The sequence below is a fragment of the Stegodyphus dumicola genome, chromosome X2 (assembly GCF_044657685.1).
Source record: "Stegodyphus dumicola isolate Sdum_Otavi_A_Nest chromosome X2, ASM4465768v1".
NCBI lineage: Eukaryota > Metazoa > Arthropoda > Arachnida > Araneae > Eresidae > Stegodyphus > Stegodyphus dumicola.
In genome coordinates, this window is record NC_140781.1 from 82,318,562 (window position 1) to 82,339,118 (window position 20,557).

At 30.8% G+C, this 20,557-nt stretch overlaps 1 long non-coding RNA gene across 1 annotated transcript in view; it reads right to left on the reverse strand.

Moving 5' to 3' along the window:
- LOC146992786 (uncharacterized) overlaps positions 1-17,218 on the reverse strand; it is a 56,905-nt gene extending 39,687 nt beyond the window's left edge. Inside the window, exons 1-4 of the long non-coding RNA XR_015038976.1 lie at positions 17,103-17,218; positions 12,667-12,769; positions 8,231-8,333; positions 3,810-3,912 (exon numbers count right to left, since the gene is read on the reverse strand). This is a non-coding gene — a long non-coding RNA (uncharacterized LOC146992786). The remainder of the gene's footprint in view (positions 1-3,809; positions 3,913-8,230; positions 8,334-12,666; positions 12,770-17,102) is intronic.
- Between the last annotated feature and the right edge of the window lie 3,339 nt (positions 17,219-20,557).

Below are 20,557 nucleotides of genomic sequence, written 5' to 3' on the forward strand. Positions count from 1 at the left end.
GCAATATATTAACATTAAAAAAGCTATACATATATACTTTTAAAGATTTTATTTTTAAAAAAAAGGGCACAAAAACACCACTCTAAAAACAGACTTCGAAGAACATCTTGGAAACAAAAGTCATATACCATAAAAGAAATATTTCATTCCGAATTTTAGCGTAAGAACCGTTTCTAATTTTGAGTTCTTTACTTAGGTACTCTCATCCAAGAGAGAGGACAGCTTAGTCCAATGTACAAAAAATAATAATGAAATATTACCAGGTCACTTTAATGAAATTATAGCAATATTTCACTCAGGGAAAGAACACAATGTCTAACTGCCTGGGTTTGAGCCCAGCTTTAATACAGGTAACCAAAACACATCAAATGCCATTGAAAGATACAGCATTTTGAGATGTAGCAAAAAATTTAAATGCAATTTCGTGGAAGAGCTATTGCAGTTACCTACAAACTAAAATTATGACCAAAAATTCAAGAAAACTAAGATACTCCTTTTTCTTTCGAAGGAATCAAAGTCATATACTAATGTAGGGATGCTCGACTTATTGTACTATAAAACCTAAACATAGGAATGAAATTTTGTCAGCTATGCGAGATGTCCAATACCGAGAAATTCCGTAAATTGTAGAATAGAATCTGCGTCTCAAAAACAGACGAAAGGTAAAACATAATTCAAATGCTTTACTTTTAGCCTTGAAGCAGGTTTTCTATATTAAAGTGTGTTAATTCACATACAGAAATAGTAATATAAAAGCTCAAAATATTGTATGAACCAAACACGCATTATATAAACATTAAAAATTCTATATACATTTATTAGTGTTACGAGGGTTTATTCTGAAATATTATAAGGTCACTTTCAAAGAAATGATAGAAATTTTCACTCAGGGAAGGGATATTCTGTCTGGCTGCCAGGGTTCCATCCCAGCTTCGGTTACAAAAGTTTCATAGAAGAATTTTAAAAATCCAGAAACGAAACTTATGAAGAAATTATTGAACATACCTGGTTCTATGATTTAGCCATTCTTACAGACATAATAGCTAAATCTTAAACTTGAGGGAGGGGGGGAGAACTAAAGTCTTTGAATTAAAGGGTATTATAAATTCATTTTAAATCAAAATTAATTTTGTGAAAATATTACACAAATATAAGGAATATACATTTTTACCATAATGTAATGCACGTTTCGCCACTTTGAAAATCTGGAGAACTAAAGCATGAAATATAAGAAAACTGAAACAATCATTTGGAAAATCTCATCGAACTTAAATTAGTTTCTAAATTAGATGTTTTGAGTGTATTTAAAATTAGGCCAACTACTTCATTCACTTCAAACCCATTACATAATACTAGTATTTAAGAAAAATGGTAAATGATTGCGAATATGTTAAATAACAATTCTATTGATCTAGAAATGGAAAAAACTGATTTTCATCCTAATTAAGATCAAGAATATCACAAAAAGCCATTTGAATAGTCCTAGATCAGAAAAATCATGAACTGTTAAACTTTTAAAAAGATAAATTTCTGATTCCGATCTGCTTAAAAATGTGAAAGAGGATTTTCAACAATGAACTTGTTAATATATATGTTTAGATACAGGATAACAAATCAACATCCCAACGACTGCATGGATTTAGCCATAACATGTACCAGAGGGACAGAAACCTCGCAGAAGAAATGCAGTGTTAAATTTCAGATTAAAATATGATTTCCCTGTATTTAACTTCCATCTTGCTGAATTTTTTGTAAATAATACAAGGAGTATACCTTTTCCTTAACATCTTATACCACACATTTTTATACTTTGTGTAACGCATTTATAACTAAAATATTAAAAGTGCACTAGGTAATTGTAGCTAGCCAAAATTTTATAAACTCAAAATTGACTCCCAGTAAGTTAAAGTTGCGCATAACTGCACTAAGGTAAGGAATGCAATTTTATTTCTTTGTCTGTATTTGGTTTCATTTTCATATAAAAAGAGTTAAAACTAGGGTTATCTAAGTAACAAAATTTAAACACACATTTTCAGTAAAAATTGCAGAATAACAGATTTTGTCTTCCTGAAGACGCAACACCTTGCTATTCCAGCTATGATACAGACTGCATACTGTCAGAGAGAAATTCCTTTCTTAAACAGGGAATCCATAGAATTTAATCTGTTTTGACACAAGTACTGTTTATAACTAATCCAAGGTCCAGGAATAAAATACTTTAGAGTAAATCCACCTAAATTTTTATGATTTCCAATCATCTGTATAGACTGTTTATTTATCAGGACTAAACTCTCAATCTGCATTCTACATAACTCGTATGATTCTTCAAGTCACGTTTCGTAGCCTATAATTTTTAATACAGCAGGTACTTTCTGAGCGCAGACTTCTAAAGCATGATTTCGTGTATAGCAGTACCTTGAAGGATTCCATTTAATTTGTCCACTGCTAGTATTTCATTCATACGTGGTTCAACATTCAGCCATCAACACCGGAAAGAATTTATCTGCTACTTTAAACAATTTACATCGACTGAAAATGAAGCCCAAAAAAAAATCTTACAAACCTCAAAAGCAAAGGATGCCGAAGAATTTTCACATACGGAAGATAGAGAAGTCAAACAATGAATCAGAAAATTACAAAAGAAGAATTGGGTTCTTATAAAACCCTTGACAATAAAAGCGCTCATTACGAAGAAGAGCTTTTAACTAAAGATAAGATGAAGGAATTGTTAAATAACAGAAAAGCAATGTCTGATCTTCTAGCGGAGATTGACCCAATTAAAGAAAAAATAGGACACTTTAAAAGTAATACTGGGAAACATGTGCTCTTTACAGCGAACGGCTACAGTTTGATCAGTCGTTATTATAAGCAAAAGACATCAGCTTTTTCAAAAAATAATTCTGTCATGTATTTGCCAAGAGAACGGAAAGAAGTCCAAAAGAAACTTTCAGAGTGCTTTTCAAAACAAAGTTGAAAGTTAATCTGCAGAATTTTACTTCGATAATAATAAAACATCTATGATCTGATTTCAAAATGAATTTTTATTTATCGAATCAATTTTGAATAGATCTTCGCAAATTGGTTCAAAAAACTTCACAATATGCCAAAATTGTTCAGATTAAGGAAAAAATATAATAAAGTATGCTTAAAACAACTAAGAAAAAGCACATTTTGAGCATCCTTAACAGAAGATAATTTGGCTCCACTAACTTTCTTTACAAGTACACATTAAATTTTTATTTACATTTATTTTTTGTTCAACACTTAACTTTCAATGGTTTTAACAGAAATAGCACTTGAGAGATACACTCTAAATTCAGAAAAATCTGAAACAAAATTGGTTTATACACAGGCAGTGCAATTAAATTGGCCTGTTGGGAAGAGAAAACCCCGTCGGACAGGGAAAATATTAGGCCACACAGAGAAGAAAATGTTTAGCCTCCTTCTCGTAATGCGAAAGGAGGCCACTTGGGAAAAAATTACACCACAGCAGTAATTTTGAAACCACTACGAAGAAACAGAACTCTAACAAATCTCAGACTTCTGATAATTATAGTGTGATTAACAGTTCAACCTCACTTCGAATATTACAAAAGAAAACACCAATTCAGACAATTCAAAATGGAATTCAAAACCTACGAAATTAACGCATAAATGCTACCCTAAACATTAAAACATAATTTGAAGCGTTCATGTAAAATAAATAACTAGTAAAGCTCCAATATAAAGCAACATGTGAAAAGAGACGTACAAATTATAACATTCAAGCATTTCTAGTGGAAATAAAGTTGATATAAAACAAGAATTACCAGCCACAGATGTCCTTTTGCTCTGCATTATTTCTCCGTTCCTTTTCTGTCAGGATCTCATGTTCTGCATTCCAAGAGTGCACAAAAATGATGACAAATTATACTAGAAGAGGCCAAAAAGGGAAAAAAGGAGTCATTAGATTTTAACTACTTTGATATTAAAGAATAATTATACACAAAGAGAAATATCTAATACTGTTTCTTAATACATAAAAGTTCAAAAGTACCCTTTTTTGTTTTAAACTCGAGCAATGTGCTACACTGTTACTAAAATCATGACTGCAGTCGATAGAAAAGCAAATGATTTTCCTAATACGACAGAAGTACAGTAAGCGAAAGGGGTTTTTAATGTATGGGTACAACATGAATAACGAAAGAAAAAAATTTAGACAGTTATTACGGATACACACAATAAAAGGGAAAATGATATTCGAGAAGAGTAAATAATTTCAGCACTGGTAGAATGATGGCACCAAAAGACAATAAGTCGGTAATTTTAAATCACAAATAAACAAAATAAACTTTACTGTTAGCTTTGAAGCAGGTGTTATATATTAAACTATCTTAATTCACACACAGAATTAGTGACATAACAGATCAAAATAGAGTAAGGATCAAACTCGCAATATATTAATATTAAAAAAGCTATACATATATACTTTTAAAGATTTTATTTTAAAAAAAGGGCACAAAAAAACCACTCTAAGAACAGACTTCGAAGAACATCTTGGAAACAAAAGTCATATACCATAAAAGAAATATTTCATTCCGAATTTTAACGTAAGAACCGTTTCTAATTTTGAGTTCTTTACTTAGGTACTCTCATCCAAGAGAGAGGACAGCTTAGTCCAATGTACAAGAAATTATAATGAAATATTACCAGGTCACTTGAATGAAATTATAGCAATATTTCACTCAGGGAAAGAACACATTGTCTAACAGCCCGGGTTCGAGCCCAGCTTTAATACAGGTAACCAAAACACATCAAATGCCATTGAAAGACACAGCATTTTGAGATGTAGCAAAAAATTTAAATGCAATTTCGTGGAAGAGCTATTACAATTACCTACAAACTAAAATTTTTACCAAAAATTCAAGAAAACCAAGATACTCCTTTTTCTTTCGAAGGAATCAAAGTCATATACTAATGTAGGGATGCTCGAATTATTGTACTATAAAACCTAAACATAGGAATGAAATTTTGTCAGCTATGCGAGATGTCCAATACCGAGAAATTCCGTAAATTGTAGAAAAGAATCTGCGTCTCAAAAACAGACGAAAGGTAAAACATAATTCAAATGCTTTACTTTTAGCCTTGAAGCAGGTGTTCTATATTAAAGTGTGTTAATTCACATACAGAAATAGTAATATAAAAGCTCAAAATATTGTATGAACCAAACACGCATTATATAAACATTAAAAATTCTATATACATTTATTAGTGTTACGAGGGTTTATTCTGAAATATTATAAGGTCACTTTCAAAGAAATGATAGAAATTTTCACTCAGGGAAGAGATATTCTGTCTGGCTGCCAGGGTTCCATCCCAGCTTCGGTTACAAAAGTTTCATAGAAGAATTTTAAAAATCCAGAAACGAAACTTATGAAGAAATTATTGAACATACCTGGTTCTATGATTTAGCCATTCTTACAGACATAATAGCTAAATCTTAAACTTGAGGGAGGGGGGGAGAACTAAAGTCTTTGAATTAAAGGGTATTATAAATTCATTTTAAATCAAAATTAATTTTGTGAAAATATTACACAAATATAAGGAATATACATTTTTACCATAATGTAATGCACGTTTCGCCACTTTGAAAATCTGGAGAACTAAAGCATGAAATATAAGAAAACTGAAACAATCATTTGGAAAATCTCATCGAACTTAAATTAGTTTCTAAATTAGATGTTTTGAGTGTATTTAAAATTAGGCCAACTACTTCATTCACTTCAAACCCATTACATAATACTAGTATTTAAGAAAAATGGTAAATGATTGCGAATATGTTAAATAACAATTCTATTGATCTAGAAATGGAAAAAACTGATTTTCATCCTAATTAAGATCAAGAATATCACAAAAAGCCATTTGAATAGTCCTAGATCAGAAAAATCATGAACTGTTAAACTTTTAAAAAGATAAATTTCTGATTCCGATCTGCTTAAAAATGTGAAAGAGGATTTTCAACAATGAACTTGTTAATATATATGTTTAGATACAGGATAACAAATCAACATCCCAACGACTGCATGGATTTAGCCATAACATGTACCAGAGGGACAAAAACCTCACAGAAGAAATGCAGTGTTAAATTTCAGATTAAAATATGATTTCCCTGTATTTAACTTCCATCTTGCTGAATTTTTTGTAAATAATACAAGGAGTATACCTTTTCCTTAACATCTTATACCACACATTTTTATACTTTGTGTAACGCATTTATAACTAAAATATTAAAAGTGCACTAGGTAATTGTAGCTAGCCAAAATTTTATAAACTCAAAATTGACTCCCAGTAAGTTAAAGTTGCGCATAACTGCACTAAGGTAAGGAATGCAATTTTATTTCTTTGTCTGTATTTGGTTTCATTTTCATATAAAAAGAGTTAAAAATAGGGTTATCTAAGTAACAAAATTTAAACACACATTTTCAGTAAAAATTGCAGAATAACAGATTTTGTCTTCCTGAAGACGCAACACCTCGCTATTCCAGCTATGATACAGACTGTCAGAGAGAAATTCCTTTCTTAAACAGGGAATCCATATACTTTAATCTGTTTTGACACAAGTACTGTTTATAACTAATCCAAGGTCCAGGAATAAAATACTTTAGAGTAAATCCACCTAAATTTTTATGATTTCCAATCATCTGTATAGACTGTTTATTTATCAGGACTAAACTCTCAATCTGCATTCTACATAACTCGTATGATTCTTCAAGTCACGTTTCGTAGCCTATAATTTTTAATACAGCAGGTACTTTCTGAGCGCAGACTTCTAAAGCATGATTTCGTGTATAGCAGTACCTTGAAGGATTCCATTTAATTTGTCCACTGCTAGTATTTCATTCATACGTGGTTCAACATTCAGCCATCAACACCGGAAAGAATTTATCTGCTACTTTAAACAATTTACATCGACTGAAAATGAAGCCCAAAAAAAATCTTACAAACCTCAAAAGCAAAGGATGCCGAAGAATTTTCACATACGGAAGATAGAGAAGTCAAACAATGAATCAGAAAATTACAAAAGAAGAATTGGGTTCTTATAAAACCCTTGACAATAAAAGCGCTCATTACGAAGAAGAGCTTTTAACTAAAGATAAGATGAAGGAATTGTTAAATAACAGAAAAGCAATGTCTGATCTTCTAGCGGAGATTGACCCAATTAAAGAAAAAATAGGACACTTTAAAAGTAATACTGGGAAACATGTGCTCTTTACAGCGAACGGCTACAGTTTGATCAGTCGTTATTATAAGCAAAAGACATCAGCTTTTTCAAAAAATAATTCTGTCATGTATTTGCCAAGAGAACGGAAAGAAGTCCAAAAGAAACTTTCAGAGTGCTTTTCAAAACAAAGTTGAAAGTTAATCTGCAGAATTTTACTTCGATAATAATAAAACATCTATGATCTGATTTCAAAATGAATTTTTATTTATCGAATCAATTTTGAATAGATCTTCGCAAATTGGTTCAAAAAACTTCACAATATGCCAAAATTGTTCAGATTAAGGAAAAAATATAATAAAGTATGCTTAAAACAACTAAGAAAAAGCACATTTTGAGCATCCTTAACAGAAGATAATTTGGCTCCACTAACTTTCTTTACAAGTACACATTAAATTTTTATTTACATTTATTTTTTGTTCAACACTTAACTTTCAATGGTTTTAACAGAAATAGCACTTGAGAGATACACTCTAAATTCAGAAAAATCTGAAACAAAATTGGTTTATACACAGGCAGTGCAATTAAATTGGCCTGTTGGGAAGAGAAAACCCCGTCGGACAGGGAAAATATTAGGCCACACAGAGAAGAAAATGTTTAGCCTCCTTCTCGTAATGCGAAAGGAGGCCACTTGGGAAAAAATTACACCACAGCAGTAATTTTGAAACCACTACGAAGCAACAGAACTCTAACAAATCTCAGACTTCTGATAATTATAGTGTGATTAACAGTTCAACCTCACTTCGAATATTACAAAAGAAAACACCAATTCAGACAATTCAAAATGGAATTCAAAACCTACGAAATTAACGCATAAATGCTACCCTAAACATTAACACATAATTTGAAGCGTTCATGTAAAATAAATAACTAGTAAAGCTCCAATATAAAGCAACATGTGAAAAGAGACATACAAATTATAACATTCAAGCATTTCTAGTGGAAATAAAGTTGATATAAAACAAGAATTACCAGCCACAGATGTCCTTTTGCTCTGCATTATTTCTCCGTTCCTTTTCTGTCAGGATCTCATGTTCTGCATTCCAAGAGTGCACAAAAATGATGACAAATTATACTAGAAGAGGACAAAAAGGGAAAAAAAGAGTCATTAGATTTTAACTACTTTGATATTAAAGAATAATTATACACAAAGAGAAATATCTAATACTGTTTCTTAATACATAAAAGTTCAAAAGTACCCTTTTTTGTTTTAAACTCGAGCAATGTGCTACACTGTTACTAAAATCATGACTGCAGTCGATAGAAAAGCAAATGATTTTCCTAATACGACAGAAGTACAGTACGCGAAAGGGGTTTTTAATGTATGGGTACAACATGAATAACGAAAGAAAAAAATTTAGACAGTTATTACGGATACACACAATAAAAGGGATAATGATATTCGAGAAGAGTAAATAATTTCAGCACTGGTAGAATGATGGCACCAAAAGACAATAAGTCGGTAATTTTAAATCACAAATAAACAAAATAAACTTTACTGTTAGCTTTGAAGCAGGTGTTATATATTAAACTATCTTAATTCACACACAGAATTAGTGACATAACAGATCAAAATAGAGTAAGGATCAAACTCGCAATATATTAATATTAAAAAAGCTATACATATATACTTTTAAAGATTTTATTTTAAAAAAAGGGCACAAAAACACCACTCTAAGAACAGACTTCGAAGAACATCTTGGAAACAAAAGTCATATACCATAAAAGAAATATTTCATTCCGAATTTTAACGTAAGAACCGTTTCTAATTTTGAGTTCTTTACTTAGGTACTCTCATCCAAGAGAGAGGACAGCTTAGTCCAATGTACAAGAAATTATAATGAAATATTACCAGGTCACTTGAATGAAATTATAGCAATATTTCACTCAGGGAAAAAACATATTGTCTAGCTGCCCGGGTTCGATTTAATACAGCAAATTTAATACAGCAAGCCAAAACACATCAAATGCCATTGAAATATACAGCATTTTGAAATGTGGCAAAAAATTTAAATGCAATTTCGTGGAAGAGCTATTACAATTACCTACAAACTAAAATTTTTACCAAAAATTCAAGAAAACCAAGATACTCCTTTTTCTTTCGAAGGAATCAAAGTCATATACTAATGTAGGGATGCTCGACTTATTGTACTATAAAACCTAAACATAGGAATGAAATTTTGTCAGCTATGCGAGATGTCCAATACCGAGAAATTCCGTAAATTGTAGAAAAGAATCTGCGTCTCAAAAACAGACGAAAGGTAAAACATAATTCAAATGCTTTACTTTTAGCCTTGAAGCAGGTGTTCTATATTAAAGTGTGTTAATTCACATACAGAAATAGTAATATAAAAGCTCAAAATATTGTATGAACCAAACACGCATTATATAAACATTAAAAATTCTATATACATTTATTAGTGTTACGAGGGTTTATTCTGAAATATTATAAGGTCACTTTCAAAGAAATGATAGAAATTTTCACTCAGGGAAGGGATATTCTGTCTGGCTGCCAGGGTTCCATCCCAGCTTCGGTTACAAAAGTTTCATAGAAGAATTTTAAAAATCCAGAAACGAAACTTATGAAGAAATTATTGAACATACCTGGTTCTATGATTTAGCCATTCTTACAGACATAATAGCTAAATCTTAAACTTGAGGGAGGGGGGGAGAACTAAAGTCTTTGAATTAAAGGGTATTATAAATTCATTTTAAATCAAAATTAATTTTGTGAAAATATTACACAAATATAAGGAATATACATTTTTACCATAATGTAATGCACGTTTCGCCACTTTGAAAATCTGGAGAACTAAAGCATGAAATATAAGAAAACTGAAACAATCATTTGGAAAATCTCATTGAACTTAAATTAGTTTCTAAATTAGATGTTTTGAGTGTATTTAAAATTAGGCCAACTACTTCATTCACTTCAAACCCATTACATAATACTAGTATTTATAAAAAATGGTAAATGATTGCGAATATATTAAATAACAATTCTATTGATCTAGAAATGGAAAAAACTGATTTTCATCCTAATTAAGATCAAGAATATCACAAAAAGCCATTTGAATAGTCCTAGATCAGAAAAATCATGAACTGTTAAACTTTTAAAAAGATAAATTTCTGATTCCGATCTGCTAAAAAATGTGAAAGAGGATTTTCAACAATGAACTTGTTAATATATATGTTTAGATACAGGATAACAAATCAACATCCCAACGACTGCATGGATTTAGCCATAACATGTACCAGAGGGACAAAAACCTCACAGAAGAAATGCAGTGTTAAATTTCAGATTAAAATATGATTTCCCTGTATTTAACTTCCATCTTGCTGAATTTTTTGTAAATAATACAAGGAGTATACCTTTTCCTTAACATCTTATACCACACATTTTTATACTTTGTGTAACGCATTTATAACTAAAATATTAAAAGTGCACTAGGTAATTGTAGCTAGCCAAAATTTTATAAACTCAAAATTGACTCCCAGTAAGTTAAAGTTGCGCATAACTGCACTAAGGTAAGGAATGCAATTTTATTTCTTTGTCTGTATTTGGTTTCATTTTCATATAAAAAGAGTTAAAAATAGGGTTATCTAAGTAACAAAATTTAAACACACATTTTCAGTAAAAATTGCAGAATAACAGATTTTGTCTTCCTGAAGACGCAACACCTCGCTATTCCAGCTATGATACAGACTGCATACTGTCAGAGAGAAATTCCTTTCTTAAACAGGGAATCCATATACTTTAATCTGTTTTGACACAAGTACTGTTTATAACTAATCCAAGGTCCAGGAATAAAATACTTTAGAGTAAATCCACCTAAATTTTTATGATTTCCAATCATCTGTATAGACTGTTTATTTATCAGGACTAAACTCTCAATCTGCATTCTACATAACTCGTATGATTCTTCAAGTCACGTTTCGTAGCCTATAATTTTTAATACAGCAGGTACTTTCTGAGCGCAGACTTCTAAAGCATGATTTCGTGTATAGCAGTACCTTGAAGGATTCCATTTAATTTGTCCACTGCTAGTATTTCATTCATACGTGGTTCAACATTCAGCCATCAACACCGGAAAGAATTTATCTGCTACTTTAAACAATTTACATCGACTGAAAATGAAGCCCAAAAAAAAATCTTACAAACCTCAAAAGCAAAGGATGCCGAAGAATTTTCACATACGGAAGATAGAGAAGTCAAACAATGAATCAGAAAATTACAAAAGAAGAATTGGGTTCTTATAAAACCCTTGACAATAAAAGCGCTCATTACGAAGAAGAGCTTTTAACTAAAGATAAGATGAAGGAATTGTTAAATAACAGAAAAGCAATGTCTGATCTTCTAGCGGAGATTGACCCAATTAAAGAAAAAATAGGACACTTTAAAAGTAATACTGGGAAACATGTGCTCTTTACAGCGAACGGCTACAGTTTGATCAGTCGTTATTATAAGCAAAAGACATCAGCTTTTTCAAAAAATAATTCTGTCATGTATTTGCCAAGAGAACGGAAAGAAGTCCAAAAGAAACTTTCAGAGTGCTTTTCAAAACAAAGTTGAAAGTTAATCTGCAGAATTTTACTTCGATAATAATAAAACATCTATGATCTGATTTCAAAATGAATTTTTATTTATCGAATCAATTTTGAATAGATCTTCGCAAATTGGTTCAAAAAACTTCACAATATGCCAAAATTGTTCAGATTAAGGAAAAAATATAATAAAGTATGCTTAAAACAACTAAGAAAAAGCACATTTTGAGCATCCTTAACAGAAGATAATTTGGCTCCACTAACTTTCTTTACAAGTACACATTAAATTTTTATTTACATTTATTTTTTGTTCAACACTTAACTTTCAATGGTTTTAACAGAAATAGCACTTGAGAGATACACTCTAAATTCAGAAAAATCTGAAACAAAATTGGTTTATACACAGGCAGTGCAATTAAATTGGCCTGTTGGGAAGAGAAAACCCCGTCGGACAGGGAAAATATTAGGCCACACAGAGAAGAAAATGTTTAGCCTCCTTCTCGTAATGCGAAAGGAGGCCACTTGGGAAAAAATTACACCACAGCAGTAATTTTGAAACCACTACGAAGAAACAGAACTCTAACAAATCTCAGACTTCTGATAATTATAGTGTGATTAACAGTTCAACCTCACTTCGAATATTACAAAAGAAAACACCAATTCAGACAATTCAAAATGGAATTCAAAACCTACGAAATTAACGCATAAATGCTACCCTAAACATTAAAACATAATTTGAAGCGTTCATGTAAAATAAATAACTAGTAAAGCTCCAATATAAAGCAACATGTGAAAAGAGACGTACAAATTATAACATTCAAGCATTTCTAGTGGAAATAAAGTTGATATAAAACAAGAATTACCAGCCACAGATGTCCTTTTGCTCTGCATTATTTCTCCGTTCCTTTTCTGTCAGGATCTCATGTTCTGCATTCCAAGAGTGCACAAAAATGATGACAAATTATACTAGAAGAGGCCAAAAAGGGAAAAAAGGAGTCATTAGATTTTAACTACTTTGATATTAAAGAATAATTATACACAAAGAGAAATATCTAATACTGTTTCTTAATACATAAAAGTTCAAAAGTACCCTTTTTTGTTTTAAACTCGAGCAATGTGCTACACTGTTACTAAAATCATGACTGCAGTCGATAGAAAAGCAAATGATTTTCCTAATACGACAGAAGTACAGTAAGCGAAAGGGGTTTTTAATGTATGGGTACAACATGAATAACGAAAGAAAAAAATTTAGACAGTTATTACGGATACACACAATAAAAGGGATAATGATATTCGAGAAGAGTAAATAATTTCAGCACTGGTAGAATGATGGCACCAAAAGACAATAAGTCGGTAATTTTAAATCACAAATAAACAAAATAAACTTTACTGTTAGCTTTGAAGCAGGTGTTATATATTAAACTATCTTAATTCACACACAGAATTAGTGACATAACAGATCAAAATAGAGTAAGGATCAAACTCGCAATATATTAATATTAAAAAAGCTATACATATATACTTTTAAAGATTTTATTTTAAAAAAAGGGCACAAAAAAACCACTCTAAGAACAGACTTCGAAGAACATCTTGGAAACAAAAGTCATATACCATAAAAGAAATATTTCATTCCGAATTTTAGCGTAAGAACCGTTTCTAATTTTGAGTTCTTTACTTAGGTACTCTCATCCAAGAGAGAGGACAGCTTAGTCCAATGTACAAGAAATTATAATGAAATATTACCAGGTCACTTGAATGAAATTATAGCAATATTTCACTCAGGGAAAAAACATATTGTCTAGCTGCCCGGGTTCGATTTAATACAGCAAATTTAATACAGCAAGCCAAAACACATCAAATGCCATTGAAATATACAGCATTTTGAAATGTGGCAAAAAATTTAAATGCAATTTCGTGGAAGAGCTATTACAATTACCTACAAACTAAAATTTTTACCAAAAATTCAAGAAAACCAAGATACTCCTTTTTCTTTCGAAGGAATCAAAGTCATATACTAATGTAGGGATGCTCGACTTATTGTACTATAAAACCTAAACATAGGAATGAAATTTTGTCAGCTATGCGAGATGTCCAATACCGAGAAATTCCGTAAATTGTAGAAAAGAATCTGCGTCTCAAAAACAGACGAAAGGTAAAACATAATTCAAATGCTTTACTTTTAGCCTTGAAGCAGGTGTTCTATATTAAAGTGTGTTAATTCACATACAGAAATAGTAATATAAAAGCTCAAAATATTGTATGAACCAAACACGCATTATATAAACATTAAAAATTCTATATACATTTATTAGTGTTACGAGGGTTTATTCTGAAATATTATAAGGTCACTTTCAAAGAAATGATAGAAATTTTCACTCAGGGAAGGGATATTCTGTCTGGCTGCCAGGGTTCCATCCCAGCTTCGGTTACAAAAGTTTCATAGAAGAATTTTAAAAATCCAGAAACGAAACTTATGAAGAAATTATTGAACATACCTGGTTCTATGATTTAGCCATTCTTACAGACATAATAGCTAAATCTTAAACTTGAGGGAGGGGGGGAGAACTAAAGTCTTTGAATTAAAGGGTATTATAAATTCATTTTAAATCAAAATTAATTTTGTGAAAATATTACACAAATATAAGGAATATACATTTTTACCATAATGTAATGCACGTTTCGCCACTTTGAAAATCTGGAGAACTAAAGCATGAAATATAAGAAAACTGAAACAATCATTTGGAAAATCTCATCGAACTTAAATTAGTTTCTAAATTAGATGTTTTGAGTGTATTTAAAATTAGGCCAACTACTTCATTCACTTCAAACCCATTACATAATACTAGTATTTAAGAAAAATGGTAAATGATTGCGAATATGTTAAATAACAATTCTATTGATCTAGAAATGGAAAAAACTGATTTTCATCCTAATTAAGATCAAGAATATCACAAAAAGCCATTTGAATAGTCCTAGATCAGAAAAATCATGAACTGTTAAACTTTTAAAAAGATAAATTTCTGATTCCGATCTGCTAAAAAATGTGAAAGAGGATTTTCAACAATGAACTTGTTAATATATATGTTTAGATACAGGATAACAAATCAACATCCCAACGACTGCATGGATTTAGCCATAACATGTACCAGAGGGACAAAAACCTCACAGAAGAAATGCAGTGTTAAATTTCAGATTAAAATATGATTTCCCTGTATTTAACTTCCATCTTGCTGAATTTTTTGTAAATAATACAAGGAGTATACCTTTTCCTTAACATCTTATACCACACATTTTTATACTTTGTGTAACGCATTTATAACTAAAATATTAAAAGTGCACTAGGTAATTGTAGCTAGCCAAAATTTTATAAACTCAAAATTGACTCCCAGTAAGTTAAAGTTGCGCATAACTGCACTAAGGTAAGGAATGCAATTTTATTTCTTTGTCTGTATTTGGTTTCATTTTCATATAAAAAGAGTTAAAAATAGGGTTATCTAAGTAACAAAATTTAAACACACATTTTCAGTAAAAATTGCAGAATAACAGATTTTGTCTTCCTGAAGACGCAACACCTCGCTATTCCAGCTATGATACAGACTGCATACTGTCAGAGAGAAATTCCTTTCTTAAACAGGGAATCCATATACTTTAATCTGTTTTGACACAAGTACTGTTTATAACTAATCCAAGGTCCAGGAATAAAATACTTTAGAGTAAATCCACCTAAATTTTTATGATTTCCAATCATCTGTATAGACTGTTTATTTATCAGGACTAAACTCTCAATCTGCATTCTACATAACTCGTATGATTCTTCAAGTCACGTTTCGTAGCCTATAATTTTTAATACAGCAGGTACTTTCTGAGCGCAGACTTCTAAAGCATGATTTCGTGTATAGCAGTACCTTGAAGGATTCCATTTAATTTGTCCACTGCTAGTATTTCATTCATACGTGGTTCAACATTCAGCCATCAACACCGGAAAGAATTTATCTGCTACTTTAAACAATTTACATCGACTGAAAATGAAGCCCAAAAAAAAATCTTACAAACCTCAAAAGCAAAGGATGCCGAAGAATTTTCACATACGGAAGATAGAGAAGTCAAACAATGAATCAGAAAATTACAAAAGAAGAATTGGGTTCTTATAAAACCCTTGACAATAAAAGCGCTCATTACGAAGAAGAGCTTTTAACTAAAGATAAGATGAAGGAATTGTTAAATAACAGAAAAGCAATGTCTGATCTTCTAGCGGAGATTGACCCAATTAAAGAAAAAATAGGACACTTTAAAAGTAATACTGGGAAACATGTGCTCTTTACAGCGAACGGCTACAGTTTGATCAGTCGTTATTATAAGCAAAAGACATCAGCTTTTTCAAAAAATAATTCTGTCATGTATTTGCCAAGAGAACGGAAAGAAGTCCAAAAGAAACTTTCAGAGTGCTTTTCAAAACAAAGTTGAAAGTTAATCTGCAGAATTTTACTTCGATAATAATAAAACATCTATGATCTGATTTCAAAATGAATTTTTATTTATCGAATCAATTTTGAATAGATCTTCGCAAATTGGTTCAAAAAACTTCACAATATGCCAAAATTGTTCAGATTAAGGAAAAAATATAATAAAGTATGCTTAAAACAACTAAGAAAAAGCACATTTTGAGCATCCTTAACAGAAGATAATTTGGCTCCACTAACTTTCTTTACAAGTACACATTAAATTTTTATTTACATTTATTTTTTGTTCAACACTTAACTTTCAATGGTTTTAACAGAAATAGCACTTGAGAGATACACTCTAAATTCAGAAAAATCTGAAACAAAATTGGTTTATACACAGGCAGTGCAATTAAATTGGCCTGTTGGGAAGAGAAAACCCCGTCGGACAGGGAAAATATTAGGCCACACAGAGAAGAAAATGTTTAGCCTCCTTCTCGTAATGCGAAAGGAGGCCACTTGGGAAAAAATTACACCACAGCAGTAATTTTGAAACCACTACGAAGCAACAGAACTCTAACAAATCTCAGACTTCTGATAATTATAGTGTGATTAACAGTTCAACCTCACTTCGAATATTACAAAAGAAAACACCAATTCAGACAATTCAAAATGGAATTCAAAACCTACGAAATTAACGCATAAATGCTACCCTAAACATTAACACATAATTTGAAGCGTTCATGTAAAATAAATAACTAGTAAAGCTCCAATATAAAGCAACATGTGAAAAGAGACGTACAAATTATAACATTCAAGCATTTCTAGTGGAAATAAAGTTGATATAAAACAAGAATTACCAGCCACAGATGTCCTTTTGCTCTGCATCATTTCTCCGTTCCTTTTCTGTCAGGATCTCATGTTCTGCATTCCAAGAGTGCACAAAAATGATGACAAATTATACTAGAAGAGGCCAAAAAGGGAAAAAAGGAGTCATTAGATTTTAACTACTTTGATATTAAAGAATAATTATACACAAAGAGAAATATCTAATACTGTTTCTTAATACATAAAAGTTCAAAAGTACCCTTTTTTGTTTTAAACTCGAGCAATGTGCTACACTGTTACTAAAATCATGACTGCAGTCGATAGAAAAGCAAATGATTTTCCTAATACGACAGAAGTACAGTAAGCGAAAGGGGTTTTTAATGTATGGGTACAACATGAATAACGAAAGAAAAAAATTTAGACAGTTATTACGGATACACACAATAAAAGGGATAATGATATTCGAGAAGAGTAAATAATTTCAGCACTGGTAGAATGATGGCACCAAAAGACAATAAGTCGGTAATTTTAAATCACAAATAAACAAAATAAACTTTACTGTTAGCTTTGAAGCAGGTGTTATATATTAAACTATCTTAATTCACACACAGAATTAGTGACATAACAGATCAAAATAGAGTAAGGATCAAACTCGCAATATATTAATATTAAAAGAGCTATACATATATACTTTTAAAGATTTTATTTTAAAAAAAGGGCACAAAAACACCACTCTAAGAACAGACTTCGAAGAACATCTTGGAAACAAAAGTCATATACCATAAAAGAAATATTTCATTCCGAATTTTAATGTAAGAACCGTTTCTAATTTTGAGTTCTTTACTTAGGTACTCTCATCCAAGAGAGAGGACAGCTTAGTCCAATGTACAAGAAATTATAATGAAATATTACCAGGTCACTTGAATGAAATTATAGCAATATTTCACTCAGGGAAAGAACACATTGTCTAACAGCCCGGGTTCGAGCCCAGCTTTAATACAGGTAACCAAAACACATCAAATGCCATTGAAAGACACAGCATTTTGAGATGTAGCAAAAAATTTAAATGCAATTTCGTGGAAGAGCTATTGCAATTACCTACAAACTAAAATTATGACCAAAAATTCAAGAAAACTAAGATACTCCTTTTTCTTTCGAAGGAATCAAAGTCATATACTAATGTAGGGATGCTCGACTTATTGTACTATAAAACCTAAACATAGGAATGAAATTTTGTCAGCTATGCGAGATGTCCAATACCGAGAAATTCCGTAAATTGTAGAAAAGAATCTGCGTCTCAAAAACAGACGAAAGGTAAAACATAATTCAAATGCTTTACTTTTAGCCTTGAAGCAGGTGTTCTATATTAAACTGTGTTAATTCACATACAGAAATAGTAATATAAAAGCTCAAAATATTGTATGAACCAAACACGCATTATATAAACATTAAAAATTCTATATACATTTATTAGTGTTACGAGGGTTTATTCTGAAATATTATAAGGTCACTTTCAAAGAAATGATAGAAATTTTCACTCAGGGAAGGGATATTCTGTCTGGCTGCCAGGGTTCCATCCCAGCTTCGGTTACAAAAGTTTCATAGAAGAATTTTAAAAATCCAGAAACGAAACTTATGAAGAAATTATTGAACATACCTGGTTCTATGATTTAGCCATTCTTACAGACATAATAGCTAAATCTTAAACTTGAGGGAGGGGGGGAGAACTAAAGTCTTTGAATTAAAGGGTATTATAAATTCATTTTAAATCAAAATTAATTTTGTGAAAATATTACACAAATATAAGGAATATACATTTTTACCATAATGTAATGCACGTTTCGCCACTTTGAAAATCTGGAGAACTAAAGCATGAAATATAAGAAAACTGAAACAATCATTTGGAAAATCTCATCGAACTTAAATTAGTTTCTAAATTAGATGTTTTGAGTGTATTTAAAATTAGGCCAACTACTTCATTCACTTCAAACCCATTACATAATACTAGTATTTAAGAAAAATGGTAAATGATTGCGAATATGTTAAATAACAATTCTATTGATCTAGAAATGGAAAAAACTGATTTTCATCCTAATTAAGATCAAGAATATCACAAAAAGCCATTTGAATAGTCCTAGATCAGAAAAATCATGAACTGTTAAACTTTTAAAAAGATAAATTTCTGATTCCGATCTGCTAAAAAATGTGAAAGAGGATTTTCAACAATGAACTTGTTAATATATATGTTTAGATACAGGATAACAAATCAACATCCCAACGACTGCATGGATTTAGCCATAACATGTACCAGAGGGACAAAAACCTCGCAGAAGAAATGCAGTGTTAAATTTCAGATTAAAATATGATTTCCTGTATTTAACTTCCATCTTGCTGAATTTTTTGTAAATAATATAAGGAGTATACCTTTTCCTTAACATGTTATACCACACATTTTTATACTTTGTGTAACGCATTTATAACTAAAATATTAAAAGTGCACTAGGTAATTGTAGCTAGCCAAAATTTTATAAACTCAAAATTGACTCCCAGTAAGTTAAAGTTGCGCATAACTGCACTAAGGTAAAGGAATGCAATTTTATTTCTTTGTCTGTATTTGGTTTCATTTTCATATAAAAAGAGTTAAAAATAGAGTTATCTAAGTAACAAAATTTAAACACACATTTTCAGTAAAGCCTCAGATGTCCTTTTGCTCTGCATTATTTCTCCGTTCTTTTTCTGTCACGATCTCATGTTGTGCATTCCAAGAGTGCACAAAAGTGATGACAAATTACACTACAAGAGGCCAAAAAGGAATCATTAGATTTTAACTACTTTGATATTAAAGAATAATTATACACAAAGAGAAATATGTAATATTGTTTCTTAATACATAAAAGTTCAAAAGTAGCCTTTTTTGTTTTAAACTCCAGCAATGTGCTACATTGTTACTAAAATCATGACTGCAGTCGATAGAAAAGCAAATGATTTTCCTAATATGACAGAAGTACAGTAAGCGAAAGGGGTTTTTAATGTATGGGTACAACATGAATAACGAAAGAAAAAAAATTTAGACAGTTATTACAGATACACAGAATAAAAGGGATAATGATCTTCGAGAAGAGTAAATAATTTCAGCACTGGTAGAAAGATGGCACCAAAAGACAATAAGTCGGTAATTTTAAATCACAAATAAACAAAATAAACTTTACTGTTAGCTTTGAAGCAGGTGTTATATATTAAACTATCTTAATTCACACACAGAATTAGTGACATAACAGATCAAAATAGAGTAAGAATCAAACTCGCAATATATTAACATTAAAAAAGCTATACATATATACTTTTAAAGATTTTATTTTTAAAAAAAAGGGCACAAAAACACCACTCTAAAAACAGACTTCGAAGAACATCTTGGAAACAAAAGTCATATACCATAAAAGAAATATTTCATTCCGAATTTTAGCGTAAGAACCGTTTCTAATTTTGA